Below are 16,475 nucleotides of genomic sequence, written 5' to 3'. Positions count from 1 at the left end.
ACCGGACCTGCCGCCAAGCCAAGACAAGCCAAGCGGTTTTTAATGGATTCTTGTCACATTGGGCGCCAAATGTAGATGTAACCAACCTTCTTATTAAATAAGAAACACAGAACCAAGGCCAAGAAGAAAGCCAAGAGGTCAGAGCTAAGAGCTAAAACCTTACCCTTCCTCCTGCGGTGGTCCTACCTCTCTGAACCAGAGCTACCCCTGTGTTAAAGTCTTTATATAGAGTTCCTGTTCTGCCTTCTCATTGGTTGTAAACCCAACCACATGACCGCCTCCTCACGGCCTGTCTGTATAGGCCTCCAGGTTTTCCATGATTGGTATTGATTAAAGGCATGTGTTTCCAATAATGGCTGTATCCCTGAACACACAGAGACTTACCCAGCTCTGCCTACCAAGAGCTGGGATTACAAGAGTACACCACCACTGCCCTGCTTTCCTATGGCTTGCTAATAGCTCTGACCCATGGGCAACTTTATTTATTAACATACAAATAACATTTTAATACAAATAAAATGTCACCATAACCAACTGTATATGTAGAGAAGAAGTGGGTAAAATAGACCTGCAATGTTGTTTGTAAATGCTTGCTTTATTATTTTCTACATGATTGATGTATGTCACAATTGAAAATTATAAAACAATCTAGTAGGACAAGAGGAATGAAAACTGCATGAGATTCTATTCTGGAGTCGGTGTTACTGTTGGGTTTCAAAGCTGTCTGTCATATGACTGTGGGAAAGAACTCCGATACGTTGCAGAACTCTCATTCTTAAGGAAGGAAGAGGCAGGCTGGCCGCTAAAGGGAGGTGTTAGGGAACATTATTGTAGAGTAGAAATAAAGACACACTGGGTCAGGAAGACCATGATGACATTAAAATTCAGGTGTTTTCTGGTCCAAAATAAAGTCATATTGCATTGGAATAGAATGGACGTCAGGAAGCAGAGACCCACTCAGAAAATATCAACAAAAGATAATTTTTGCATAGATATCTTTTTTATGATTAGCAAATTCATATCATTTATTGCATAGTACTTGCTTTAAAAATGAAAACTGGCATTTTCAATGTTTAGTAATCTATAGAAAACCTAGCCGGGCAGTGGTCGTGCATGCCTTTAATCTCGGCACTCGGAAGGCAGAGCCAGGTGGATCTCTGTGAGTTCGAGTTCAGCCGGATCTACAGAGCAAGATCCAAAACTACACAGAGAAACCCTGTCTCAAAAGAAAAAGAAAACCTCTATTTTTATTTTTCATGAATAAATATCAGAATAAAACTTAAAATATTACCGACAATAAAAATACAAATAAATTATGTATCTACGTACATTTAGCAATGCAGACATGAATTAAACTTAAAAATAAATGAAGAATTTCTATATCCCTCTATTAAGCCTCTCCACCAATTCAGTAATCCAAATTAGACCAAATAAAACTAGATTTTAAAAAAGTGAAGGTTTAATGAGTAAAATGCTGTGGGATGATTTTCTGGCCCCTAGAGAGGAGACAGGAAAAGAGACAGAAAAACCACATGTCTGTTCTCTTGGTGGGGGGGGGGGGCAATTTAAATACCCTGTGGGAGTGGTCTTGAGTATGTATCTCTGTGGAAGGAGTCATGTTTGGTGGTCTTTCTGAAATGAGGCAGGGTTTGGAGAGAGAGAGATAAATGGGAAAAGGAGGGAGCAGAGGAGAAGCTTCTACCAGAACAGTAAATAGTTCCAAAATAATGAAATTTATTTATATGTTTATATATGCAAAATATCTTTCAAATATTTCAATATAAGTGGTCTGTTTCAACAAAAGTGCCAAGATGGACCATCAGAGCACCATATTTTTGCTTTGAGTCTTCTCTAAATATTATTTGTTTGTTTTTACATTTACTGCTTTTAACTTTACATGTAAAATAATTTTGTTGTTTAATATTTTAAAATTATGCAAATAATATGACTCAATAATAAAAAAATAAATATAACCATTTATTTGTGTGTACACGTATCAAATAGAATTTATACACTAGTCTATAATTGTACGTAGAGTACACTGAGCATTTTTACCTATTACTTAAATTGTTTTTCTCTCTGTGATAGTTTGAAATAGAATTTGCTTTTGTTCCATGCTTTTGAGAAATGAAGAAATTGTACATGGGACTTTGAAAGAAATACTTCTGGTCTAATAAGCATCAATAATAGTATCAATTATATCTTTGAAGGGTGTTTTCCTTGAAATTTGGAATTGAGTCATTCAAGTAGATAAGCAAGGTAGACATACATCTTAGTAGGCACACATCTTAGGGACTGCTATTGTGCCACCTTGTGTTTTAATAATACTGTGTTACTCTTGTTACTACTGTTTATTTTTTTAATGTGCTAACTGGACTTCTTTTCTCGAGAGTGCTTAGCAGCTTCTATAATTACTCACTTATTGTTATGTGTTTTCCCCACCTGAATGAAATTCCAGATTTTCAATAACACGTTTCTATTTTCTTTCGTTTTTTCTAAAAAAATTTTTAACTGTGGTGTGAGTGTGTATGTTTGCGTGTGTGTGTGTGTGTGTGTGTGTGTGTGTGTGTGTGTGTGTGTGTACATGTGTAAGTGCACATATGTGAGTGCAGGCATGTTCAGAGTCCAGAAGAATTCATGAGATAAATCTAGTGACAGAGATACCAGTGGTTGTGACCTGCCGGACTTGGCTGCTGGGAGCCAAACCTAGGTCCTCTTCGAGAGTAGTACATGGTCTTAATGGATGAACCATCTCTCCAGTTTCTGTTTTCCCTTTAGCAGTCAGCTTCCTTGTTCATAAATCCAATGCCCATTAAACATTAGTAGAGGGGTAATAAATGTAGGTCTGTATGTGCACTAACATTTCCCTAAGCACAGTTTGGGAATGATAGAGGTAGAGAAGTAGCCAAAATAATTGAATTAATATAAAATAATTTGGTTGAAATCTTGGCTAAGACTTAAGATTTTCTCTTTTGTGTACATGTTATTGTGGACCACTGTTACATGAAACTGTGGTTTAACAGTTTTTGTTTTACAAACTTGTTTGCCCACAGTTGCCATTGCTTCTGTTAATGTGACTTTTATCTTATGGCACCACTTAATTCACTTGAAGTAAATATTTAAGATTATTTAGAAACATTTACAAAGAAATTACTAAGTATAATAAAGTAATTAAATTTTTATTCTAATATTCCTCATTGTAAATAGTAGACTTAATTTAGCAATATAAATCAGTAATTACTATTTAGTATAATTTTCTCACATTTTATTTTTCATATTAATGTCATCAGACCTTCAAATAAATTATTGGTATAAACCTAAATGTTATAAACTCTTTGATAGCTTTTATACAATAATAAATAATTTCTTTTAAGTTTTTTTATACAATAATAAATAATTTGCCATTAAACTGCTTATGTCTTGGAAAGACTAAATAAACAGATGAAGTAGTCAGTATTAAATTAAGTTTATTTTAAATTAAATTTATATCTCATATAGTTATAGGACAAAGTATTCCTAATCATGTATCATGGCCTTTATTTAAGTCTTTATAGGATTTATTGTCCATCTGTTTTTATTTACGTGCTGATGTGTGGTTCTGTATGTGGTATGTGCACATGTGAGTACAGGTGGCTGCGGAAGGAGGAGCCAGCAGCTGTCAGATTCCTTGAAACCAGAATGAGAGAGTGTGTGAGCCATCTGAAGTGGGTGCTGGGAACTGAACTCAGGTCCTTTCGAAGGACAGAAAGGGGTCTTTACTGCTGAAGCATCTCTCTAGCCTCCAATTAAGATTCTATAATATATGTAAACAGAAAACACATCTCCAATTTTTGTTTTTGTTTTTGTTTTTTTCGAGACAGGGTTTGTCTGTGTAGCATTGCGCCTTTCCTGGAACTCACTTTGTAGACCAGGCTGGCCTCGAGCTCACAGAGATCCGCCTGGCTCTGCCTCCCAAGTGCTGGGATTAAAGGTGTGTGCCACCACCGCCCGGCTCACATCTCCAATTTTATTTATGGTAATTGTTACTGTAACATTCATGTAATTTACTGAATAAAGTATGTTTGTGCATTGATCTTAAATTAGCTTCTCAGTGTCTATGTGACTGTGATGTAACTTAGGAGTTGCTTGGGAAATACATAGCATAGTGCCCTCCTGGTCAATACTTGAGGAGGGGGAAGAGACAGAGTGGAGATGAGTCTTGAGTTTATCCTGAATTTGGGAAACAGATCCAGAACATGTCTCAGCATGCCCTGGGTGCTTCCTTCCTGGTGAGATTTGTTCTTAAATAAGATGCCTACCTTTTGCTGAGGCAGAGATGGTGTTGTTTATGTATTTGTTTGCTTTTGAGACAGGGTTGCTCTGTGAGAAACAGAATCTCATTTCATAATAAGAGCCCTGGGGACTGAGAGTAGAGAAAACTTCATGTGTTTGCTCAAAAATATGGATTACTAAAGATTCTTTAAGAGATCCCCACTCAATGCTTTATATTACTGGCTGATAATTTTTTGCTGGTAGGACTTGCCTTGGTCTATTAAATAGAACCCAGAAGGTTAGAAATGTTAATAGTGTTTGGTATAGTACATATAAAGGAAAGTATTTTAAGTGGATTAAAGTGAAGCAGTCTAAATTATTTTGAAATGTAAACAATTTTTACTTACAAAAGTCAATTGAAAGTATGAAACTTTGACGAGTTTTCTGTGAGCAATATTAATATAAGCTGTCCTTTCCAGATGGAATTTTTTTTTCAGCTTTCAGTAAAATCTATAAAGGCCTTCAGTCTTAAACTGGTCTATAGGTCAATGTGGGAGGCTGTTGACTTTAGTTTCACAGGTCAATAATTCTGAAGTCATAAAAGGTGCTATCGCTAATGTCAAATTTTTGCATAAATTAAGGTTGGTAATTCAGGATTCTTTTTTATAATAACTTGAATGTATCAGGCATCCCACAAATCCATGGCATAGAAAATAAAAGACAGATAAAGATCAGACATATGTTTGTATTTTAAACTTAGTTTTAGTTAATTTCTCTGGAATAATGATGCCAGGCATTTGGCATTGTATATAAAACTGTATTAACATACAAAATACCTGTACTTTAGAAGTTGTATTTGCCGAGTTCTCTAGTGGAACTGATAAAACTGATGTATGTATATGTGTGTGTATGTATGTATGTAAATATAAGTATGTATGTATGTATGCATGTGATTTATTAGACAGGCTTACAGACTATGGTCCAGCTAGTCCAACCATGGCCATCTTCTGATGAAAAAAGTCCAGGAATGCAGTAGTTGTTCAGCCAACAAGACTGCTGATCTTTAGTACATGTCAGAATCCTGAAGATGTAGGCTCTAACACCAGTGAAGGAATGTGTTTGGATATGAACTTGCACGTGAGAATGGAGGCAAGTGGGCAAAAAGCAAAACCTTTTTTCCCCACATTCTTTATATAAGCTGCCACAAGAAAATGTGGCCCAGCTTTAGGAGGGTTTTCTTCCTTCCTTCCTTCCTTCCTTCCTTCCTTCCTTCCTTCCTTCCTTCCTTCCTTCTTTCCTTTCTTTCTTCACTTTATTTCTTTCTTTATTTTATTTATTTATTTATTTATTTATTTATTTATTTTTCGAAATAAGGTATCTCTTTGTAGCTCTGGCTATCCTGGAACTCACTCTGTAGACCAGGTTGACCTCAAACTCACAGAGATACAATGACTCTGCCTCCCTGAGTGCTGAGATTAAAGGCATGTGCCACCAATGCCAGACCAGGTTGTCATACCTCAAGTGATCTGTATTTAATGTGGGTCTTCCACTTCAAATAATCCAATTAAATAAAAATCCCTCACAGTTATACACAGTTGTTTGAGTTTTTAGTTAATTCCAGGTGTACTCAAGTTGACAACAAAGAATAGCCATCACAGAACTTTATTATCTTTTGATAAAGAAAAACCTTGATTCACATTTCATTTGATCCGTTCATTTCTTTATTTTCTTACCACTCCATTTCCTTCTATTTCTTATTCATCTTTTTTATATTTATGTTTTATTAATTATTGGAGGGTCATAAAAGTTGTATGATATAATATAATAAAGTAAAACTTCAGGGTTGGACAGAGGTTCACTTGTCTAGTCCAGATACTGCCTGAACCCTTCTGGAAGCCTGTGGTAACAGAATGCTCTTTCCCCTGCTCCAAAGACCCACAACAAGCCACTCCTGAAAACATGTCTATGATAAGCATCCCCTAGTAAGGATATCACTGAGAATTTGGGGACCCTAAATAGTCTGAGACATAACATAACTTCATTTAACCCAGAGTGTTGAACAGAGAATGAAAGACCAATTCTATAAGGCATATGGAAATAAAAAGTCCCACATGAGCCAAAAGAATACGTTAGGATCACAGCTAAGGATATCAATGTACAATGATAATGAAAGTGTGATTTGAAGGGGTCCATGCAGGTATCATATAGGAAAACAAACCACATGAAGAGATTAAAACGAAAACCAGGTGCAGAGTGACTTTGTCAACGTGGATCAAACTTTGGGGAGTCTAATGCCAGATCTATCATTGCAAACATATTTAAAACATATCAGAATTTGGGAAAAGGTTTCCAGACAACAATAAGTTCAATCAGTCCAATTTTAAGTGCACAATAAAGCTTAAGGTATGACTACATAGACGCTCCTTTACAAACTACATGTGACCATGACTATGGGTTCTATAGTTAAAAGATCTAGAATCTAGTGTGGTCTCTGGCAAATAGCATAGAAGTCAGCAGGCCATAAAGCACTTTTGACATCCCCTCTAAGGATGGGTAATGGTCTAGAGGGAAGAGTCTCAACTGATCATTCTGGGGAATTTGGGTGAGGTCTATCTCTACAGTAAAAGATGGGTAAGGTCTGCTTTCACATATAGGAAAAGTTCACCAGATTGTTTACAAAAATCCACTCTCAGCTTTCTGGATGGAATGTAGGTATTTGATTTTATTTCCTCTTTTGAGGAGACACTCTTGCATGATTAACATTCCTGGTTCTCTTAGTGCTTCTTAATGAGTACCAGGACCTCTGTGCCCCTAACAATGAACTAAAGACAGAAAAATGTATGAATAATTAAATTATTCTAATTTTTACTCTGCGGTCACTCATTTTCCACAAAAGATGTCTTCATCATTTAGAGATCCCAAGAATATCTTCAGCATCAGTAATTTCCTAGATAAACTCCAATAACCCAACAAAGTCCACAGCTTTTACTAGGGGCAGTTGCATTTGTGTGACTAAGTTACTTGTTACTAATTCCTTCAATAGGTTTACAATATACTGTATGGCCCAAGTTTTGTACATTGTAAGTGGGTAATGCTGGCTTTCCAAAGTCTCAAGGTAAGAAGAGGGACTGTCTACAGGTGGTACACTCCATATCTTAGCAGTTAAATGAATTGACTCTAGGCAAAAGAACATTTTAATCCTTCAATTAAAAAAATGGTATTTAAAGGTAGAAACAAAAGTATTTTTTAACCAATAGTGTGGAGATAACTAGATGATCCAGTGGAAGAAATTAAACTTGATTCCTACATAATGTCTATAAGATATTTCCAAATCTATAAAAAAAAACTTACCAAGGAAAAAATACAGGGCAATTGATTTATACTTTAAGGGTAGAATTTTTATATATATATATAAATCAAAAGTTTTCTCCAGTCATGCCTGGTCTCACAGTCCCACAGCCACTTATAAAATAATTGGTCAGAGGCTTACTATTATTTACAAACTGTATGGCCCTGAGTAGGCCACTTGCTAGCTAGCTCTTTTATCTTAAATTAACCCATTTCTATTAATCTATGTTTTGCCACATGTTCCAAGGTTTACAGGTCTGCTGGCATGTTGCTCCTTGGGCAGCAGGCTGTCATCTCTCCAGATTCCACCTTTCTCTTTCCTGATTCTCTCCTTGGTTTTCACGCCTGCCTCTAAGCTGCCTTGCCAAAGGCCAAATCAGCTCATTTATTAACCAATGGGAACAACAAATATTTCCAGCATACACAAAGACATCCCCCAGCAATAGAGTTTTTTAGGATATACATATATGTGTGTGTGTTTTAGGATATATATGGTAGTCTGACCTGCCTGCAAGAGACCTACCTGCTGGCCTGAAACTGGGATTGTAACAGGTGGTAGTGTGGGGGCTTAGGGTTGTGCCTCTCAGCCCAAAGCCTAGAAGCTGGGGTGTTTGGCTATGAGAAGGAAGACTCACCCCTTAGTCCTACTGGCACTGGCAAGCTCTGTCTCAGGGAAAAGCTTGTATATTCTATAAGGAAAAAGGCACAGACTTTACCTAGAAATTGATGTACAAGATACCTGCCAGCACTGATTGGACTAAGATGTGAATCTTTGTTCTGACAGCCAAACACCTCAGCCCCTAGGTTTTGGTCCCAGAAGCACAATCCTGCACCCCTACACCACCATCCTTTGCAGTCTCAGTTTCAAGCCAGCAGATAGGTCTCCTACATATAGGGCAGAATACCACCATACCTCACCAGACTCTGAAACCCACAAGCTCCACCTCCCCCAAACCCACCCACCCTCCAAGACTGCAGTTTTTCCCTGAGACAGAGCCTGCCAGCACAGGTAGGACTAAGGGGTGAGTCTTTGTTCTAATAGCCAAACACCCCAGCTTTAGGCTTTGGGCTGAGGGGCACAACCCTATGCCCCTACACTACCACCTGTTACAATCCCAGTTTCAGGACAGCAGGTAGGTCTCTTGCAGGCAGGTCAGACTACCATCATCCCCGAGCAGACCCTGTAACCTACAATCCTCACACATCCCAAACCCACCCATCCTCCGAGACTGCAGCTACTCCCTGAGATAGAGACCACCAGTGCCAATTGGGCTAAGAGCTGCTCCCTGACCCACAGAGTCCATCAGCACTAATTGAACCAAGAGCTCCCATTTGACCAAGAGTATCAATCAGATCAAGAGAGGCTCCCTCAGATACAGACACTGCTTGCACCAAGTAGGGGAAGAGATGGGTAGATGCCTGTGCAAAAATACAGTCAACAACCAAATACCAATATGGCACCATCAGAACCTCTTGGTTCTACATCAGCAAGGCCTGAACATCCCAATGCAGAAGAAGCAGAAGAAATCAACCTTAAAAATGACTTTAAGAAGATGATAGAAGCCTTTAAAGAGGAAATGAAAAATTTCCTTAAAGAAATTGAGGGAAAGGCAAACAAAAAATTGTTAGAAATCAATAAATCCCTTAAAGAAAGCCACGAAAAAGCAATTAAACAGGTGAAGGAAAGAGTTCAACGTTTGAGAATTGAAATAGAGACAGTAAAGAAGACACAAACTGAAGGAATGCTGGAAATGGAAAATCTGAGTAAATGAACAGGAACTACAGATGCAAGTATAACCAACAGAATACAAGAGATGGAAGAGAGAACCTCTGGCACTGAAGATACAATAGAGGAAATAAATTTATCAAAGAAATAGATTAGTCAAAGAAAACACTAAAGCCAACAAAGCCATAACATAAAATGTCCAGGAAATTTGGGACATAATGAAAAAACCAAACCTAAGAATAATAAGGAGAGAAGAAGGAGAAGAGAGGCACAGAAAATATATTCAACAAAACCATAGAAGAAAACTTTCCCAAACTAAAGAAGGAAATGCCTATGAAGATACAAGAAGCTTACAGAACATCAAAGAGACTGGATCTTAAAAGAAAAAAAAAGTCCCCTCGCCACATAATAATCAAACCACTAAACATACAGAATAGAATAAAGAAAAAGTATTAAGAGCTGCAAAGGAAAAAGGCCAAGTAACATATAAAGGCAGACCCATCAGAATAACACCTGATTTCTCAATGGAGACCCTGAAAGCCAGAAGGTACTGGATAGACATTATGCAGACACTAAGAGACCATGGATGCCAACCCAGTCTATTATACCCAGAAAAACTCTCAATTGCCACAGACAGAGTAAACAAAATATTCCATGATAAAGCCAGATTTAAACAATACCTATCCATAAATCCAGCCCTACAGAAAGCACTAGAAGGAAATATCCAACCTAAGGAAGTTAGATATACCCATGAAAACACTGGCAAAACATAATCCAAAACAAACAAATACCAAAGAAGGGAAACACACAATACTACCACCAAAAAATAATAGGAATTAACAATCACTGGTCATTAGTATCCATTAATATCAATAGTCTCAATTTGCCTATAAAAAGACACAGGATAAGAGAATGGATATAAAAACAAGATCCATCCTTCTGCTGCATACAAGAAACATACCTCAACATCAAAGACAGACATTACCTCGGAGTAAAAGGATGGGAAAAGACTTTCCAAACAAATGGATTTAAGAAGCAAGCTGGTATAGCTATCCTAACATCTAATAAAATAGACTTCAATCTAAAATCAATGGAAAGAGATCAGGAAGGACCTTACATATTTATCACAGGGAAAATCCACCAAGATGAAGTTTCAATTCTGAACATTTATGCTCCAAATACAAGGGCACTCTCATTTGTAAAAAGAAACATTGCTAAAGCTTAAATCACACATCAAACCCCAAACACTAGTAGTGGGAGTCTTCAACACCCCCACACTCACCACTGGACAGGTCTGCCAGATAGAAACTTAACAGAGAAATAAGGGAACTCACAGACATTATGACTCAAATGGACTTGATAGGTATCTACAGAACATTATACCCTAACACCAAAGAATATACCTTCTTCTCAGCATGACAAGGAACTTCTCAAAAATTGACTACATGCTTGGTTACAAAGCAAACCTCAACAGATAAAAAAAAAAAATAGAATAACCTCCTGTATTTTATTGGACCATCATGGCATAAAGTTAGATTTCAACAACAACAAAAGTTACAGAAAGCCTACAATCACATGCAAACTGAGTGATACCCAACTGAATCCAATGGGTCAAGGAAGAAATAAAGAAATAAATTAAAGATTTCCTAGAATTCAATGAAAATGAATATACTACATACTCAAACTTATGGGACACTATGAAAGCAATGCTAAGAGGAATATTCATAGCACTAAATGCCCACATAAAGAAGATGGTGAAATCTCACACTAGCAACTTAACAGCACACTCGAAAGCTCTAAAACAAAAAGAAGCAAACTCATCTAGAAGGAATAGATGTTAAGAAATAATCAAATTGAGGGCTGAAATCAATAAAATAGAAACAAAGAGAACAATACAAAGAGTCAATGAAACAAAGAGTTGATTCTTTGAGAAAATCAATGAGAGAGATAAGCCCTTATCCAAATTAACCAAAGGCAGAGAGAGAACATCCAAATTAACAAAATCAGAAATGAGAAGAGAGACATAACAACAAAGAGTAAACTGAGAGAATCATCAGGTCATACTTCAAAACCCTGTACTCCACCAAATTGGAAAATCTGAAAAAAATGGACAATTTCTGGATAGATATCACATACCAAAATTAAATCAAGACCAGATAAACTATTTAAATAGACCAACAACCTCTAAGGAAATAGAAACAGTCATTAAAATCTCTCAAGCAAAAAAGAAAAAAAAAAGCCCAGGACAAGATGGTTTCAGCACAGAATTCTACCAGACTTTCAAATAAGATCAAATACCAATACTCTTCCAATTGCTCCACACAATAGAAACAGAAGGAACATTGCCAAACTCTTTTTGTAAAGCTACAGTTACGTTGATAACCAAACCACACAAAGATGCAACAAAGAGAAAATTACAGTCCAATCTTCCTTCTGAACATTGATGCAAAAATACTCAACAAAATATTGCCAAACTGAATTCAAGAACACATTAAAAAATTATCCACCATGACCAAGTAGGCTTCATTTCATTGATGCAAGGATGGTTCAACATTTGAAAATTTGTCAATATATAACACCATATAAACAAATTGAAAGAAAAAAAAACACATGATCATTTCATTAGATTCTGAAAAAGCTTTTAACAAAATCCAACACCCCTTCATGATAATGGTCCTAGAGAGATCAGAAATACAAGGAACATAACTAAACATAATAAAGGCAATTTATAGCAAGCTGACAGCCAACATCAAATTAAATGGAAAGAAACTCAAAGTGATTCCACTAAAATCTGGAACAAGACAAGGCTGTCTGCTCTCCCCATATTTATTCAACATAGTACTTGAAGTTCTAGCCAGAGCAATAAGACAACAAAAGGAGATCAAGGGGATACAAATTGGAAAGGAAGAAGTCAAACTTGCTAGCAGAACATCCAGCCAAGGAAACATAAGTCTAGGAACTAGAAAGAGAGAAACATTGTTCAGCAAGGCTTGAACCATGAAATTTCAAGAGAAATTACAGAAAAGTTTTTGTGGTTCTAGGGTCACCAGAGATTCACCAGTCTGACTCAAGTTTTGGTTTTAGTAAATTAGAGACTTTTTATAAAAAGAAACTGGTCAGGAGAAAACCAGAGAGAGTTCTCTAGGTAAGCAAGGCCTCAGCTATTGTTAGCCAAAGTTATAATTTTTGGGGAGCCAAATTAACTCATATTCTGTCTGGGTTAGGGCAAGTCTTGATTTTGTAACAGACATCCAGCAGATACCTCACCCATCCAAGCAAGCAGGCATTTCATACAAAAGAAGAATTTAGCAGTCAGTCTGTTTAATCCTGTGACCCATTACCTTGTAGGAATAGCTGAGGCACTGAAATATTTTGAAACAGTCAGTAGTTTTTTTTTTTAAACTTGCCCAACTGTTGCAAAATATTTGTTTACACTGTATGAAGATGTGCCAATGTGATTGATTTAATAAAGAGCTTAACAGCCAATATCTAGGCAGGAGAGATATGCAGGATTTCTGGGGACAGAGAAGAAGAGGAATCTAGGCACTTGAATTATGGCAAAGAGATTGACACAGATGGAAATGGACATACAGAATGAAAATGTAAAAAGCCACATGGTAAAATGTAGATTAATAGAAGCAAGTTAATTTAATTAATGAGAGCTAGTAGGAAAAGTCTTAAGCTAAGACCGAGCTTTCATAAGAAATTTTTTTATTTTATGTGCAGTGGTATCCTGCATGAATGTATGTCTGTCTGTGTGGGGATGTCTTATCCCTTGGAACAGGAGTTACAGACAGCTGTGAGCTGTCATATGGGTGCTGGAAATTGAACTCTTATGTGTTTTTGGTTGTGAGCCTAACCTTTACCTGCTGAGCTATCCCTCTGGCCCCAAGAGAATCCATTTGTAAATGCTGCAGCCAGATTATTAAATTCACTGCCAGTTGCTGGGAATGGAAAGGTGGGGGTGGGGTGGGATGGAGACACTGAGCTGAGGCACGTGCAGCAGAGAGTTAGATTCAAAGAGAAAAAGGAAGCCAGATATTCAAAAAGAAGTAAGCATTTATTTAGGTAGGATTTCCTGGTCTCCAGACATCTCTGATGTCCAAGAAAACCCATTAAAATTCAGATAGTCAGAAGGCGTCCCTTCTTCATATGTGATAATTAGAGGTTCTTAGACATGGCCAAGATTTTTGTAAGTAACTAAAAACTTCCCAGGAATAGTCCATCCAGAAAGAGAGAGATAGAGAAAAAGACAGTTTTTTAATACAGGGATAGAAGAGCTGGAAATTGCCATTAGTTTTAAAACTGGCTGTGGGCGGGCTGTGAGGCTTACATTGTTATTTAAATGAGGGTTGTTGGGGCTCCTAGCTAGGTGCAAGACAATTTCAAAGTTTTATAGCTCAAGTTGGCCCTTAGATTCCAGTGAGTCATAGCAAAAAAACAAAACAAAACAAAACAAAAACCTGTTTGTAGAGGACACTGCTGCTAGGGAGAACATAGTGAACTTCATTAGCTCTAATTTATGCTCTCAGGAGGTCTTTTAGTGTGATAATATTGTGTTATCTCTTTGTAAAACCCCAAATGAAATAATGGCAGGTTTCTCCCTAGAAAAAAGTGGTTAGAATCTTTGCCACTTATTATAGTCTGCCAGTGAAACCATTCCATAAGGTTGGAAGATTTTAGGGGTCCCCTATGTCTTCCCTTACATATTTTAGGATGCCTTATGGGATTAATATAGTCTGATGCTTCCTTATCTAAGTCTGTAAACAGACTGGAGCTGACTGAAATGCCTTTCGTCTTAAGCCTCTGTCCTATAACGTCTATCAAAAGCTGTTTCTCTTTAGACTCATTCTGACCCATGGTACAAGAAAGATTCTTAGTAGGAACGGGATATTCAGCTACTCACCACTAAGAGGCATGGGGTTCCTCTTGGTCTGCAGCACCTGTGGTGAGGGGCATTGGTAGCTGGCACTTTGGAGGTCACCTTTACAACTCCCCAGGGAAACTGCCTCTGTCTGGACAGTCTCCTTTGAGTATGCTTGGTTGATTACTCTTCTGAGTCTGGATACCCAAGGACACCAGATCTCAAATATTATTAAAGGACCAGCCTTAATATTATTCTTCCCAGGGCCCCAGAGGAGAAACTACAAATGGTGAGAATTGTTTTGCGGAAAAGAATCTACGTACACCATGCTCTTTGTCTGTTTACATTATTCCTCTGTGAGACCAAAATGAGCCATCTTAGAAATAAGACCAAAATGCTTTCACCCTAAAACTAAGGCCTGAGATATCTCCTTTTAGGTATAGGCCATGAGTTACTAAAACCAGTCAGTTCAGATTCCAGAAACAAGGAAGTGTAAAAGTACAGAGTCCCAAGATAGTCACGAGGTAATGCCTGCCAGACTATGGAATGTCCTCTCCCTGGTTTCCAGGGTAACTGACCACAGGAATGCCCCCACCTGAGGGCAGCCAATGAGAAATGGTGGCAGGCAACCACTCCCTTAGAAGTAATTTCTAGTAGTCCCTAGAAGTGAGCCAATCAGAATTGTACCCATACTAGCACCCCTAAATGATGTAACCTTGTGATTTTTCCCTTTAAAAACTGAGCTTGCAGATAGGTGAGCACTTCCTCCAGCCTCCACTGCATTGGATATATTGGACAAAGTCCCTGCCTAGGCTTGTATTGTATATCCAGAATTAAACCTTGCTTTTGCATTCCAGCATGCTCATCTTTGGTAGTCTCTGTGGGGGTTACTATCTGGGCACAACACCTCTATGACAAAATTCTATCTCTACAGCTTCAGTACCATCCTCACATTCAGCTCCTCTCTGTGTCTATTTTTCCTGTCCTCATAGTTTTAGTAAGCTCCTATGCTTTTGACCTCATCTTCATCCTCTGTTCCTCCCTCCTGCATCTTTCTTTCCTTGCTCCTTACTCCTGGCTCTGAGAAAACACAGCAAGAGATCTGCCTTACCACCTACTGAATCTCTGCCTCTCTCTCTTGTCTCTGGCCATGCGGCTCTGTCTACCATCTATAGAAAAACTGCCTTGTCCTTTCTCTCCTTGCCACATGACTCTCTGCCCCTCTGGAATTCCCCTCCAGTCCTTACTGCACCTGGTTATGCAAAGGTCCTATTGTCCTCAGTCAATTGCTCTGGAATGCCATGAGGCCTGAAGACAAGGGATGGTCTGAGATTCATTTGTACAAAACAATGAAGTGTTATATGTATTAACAACATAGCTTAAAATAAAAGTAGAAAAAATTCTGCATTTTATGAAAATTGATTAAAAAATAGTATTTCAAACTGTACAGTCACCAGAAGTACATAGTTATCAAAAATGCACACCCTTTAATTGGCATCTCCAGCACCTTCAGCTTTCTGTTCCTGGTCTGTTTTGGCGTCTCCATTTTCTGCAGGATTATTCACATCCTTACCAGCATCAGCCTTCCCTTCTTCCCCTTGGGTACCTTCTCTCCATTCTTTGCAAGGGCCTTTTAGGCTTGGGCTTTGGTTTTGGAGGATCAGGTTTAGCAGACAACCTTGCAGATCTTCTCTGTGGCCCATCCTTCACCTTGCCCTTATCTCCTTTAGCATCCCACCCAGCCTTTCTTTTGGGCATGGCTGCAGTGGGGAGGTGGTAGGGGATATAGGTGCTGACTCCAGGATGCAGCAGTGGATGGACTGGCCTATTTGGTGGTCATTCTTGTTGCTTCTTCACACTGCTTGGGCTCTAGGGGAGAATACTCTATTTTCAATAAAATGTAATTACTTAAAAAAAGAAAGTGGTGTCTATGCTTAAATTTGTTTATGAAATATAACACCTTATGAGAAACTAAATCTTTAATAGATAGGTTCAATTACTTTTCATAGATTGAATTTATAGAGAATATTTTTTTCTATAGGTTCTTTTATAGCAGCATATATGCAGTAGCAGTATTTTATGAATATGTTTTAGTGTCAAATGGTGAAAATGTATTCATTTAGCAATTTCAGAAGAAAATATATTTAGCAAATATGTTTCACATTAATTAAACAATCCAAAACACAAAAATGTAGCTGAATATTTGGCACAGTAAGTGTGATTAAAATTTAGTTATAATTGTTATAAGAAAGAATTTGATATATAAGACATTTTATTTTCATGTGT

General features: G+C 37.6%; 1 pseudogene; it reads right to left on the bottom strand.

Moving 5' to 3' along the window:
* Positions 1-15,676: 15,676 nt before the first annotated feature.
* Positions 15,677-15,947, bottom strand: LOC128123974 (non-histone chromosomal protein HMG-17-like; annotated as a pseudogene).
* Positions 15,948-16,475: the final 528 nt, after the last annotated feature.

The sequence above is a fragment of the Peromyscus californicus genome, unplaced genomic scaffold, assembly GCF_007827085.1.
Source record: "Peromyscus californicus insignis strain IS unplaced genomic scaffold, ASM782708v3 Scaffold_4__1_contigs__length_199733344, whole genome shotgun sequence".
Taxonomy (NCBI): Eukaryota; Metazoa; Chordata; class Mammalia; order Rodentia; family Cricetidae; genus Peromyscus; species Peromyscus californicus.
The sequence above is the reverse complement of the archived record's forward strand: the minus strand, read 5'-3'. Positions and strand labels throughout refer to the sequence as shown.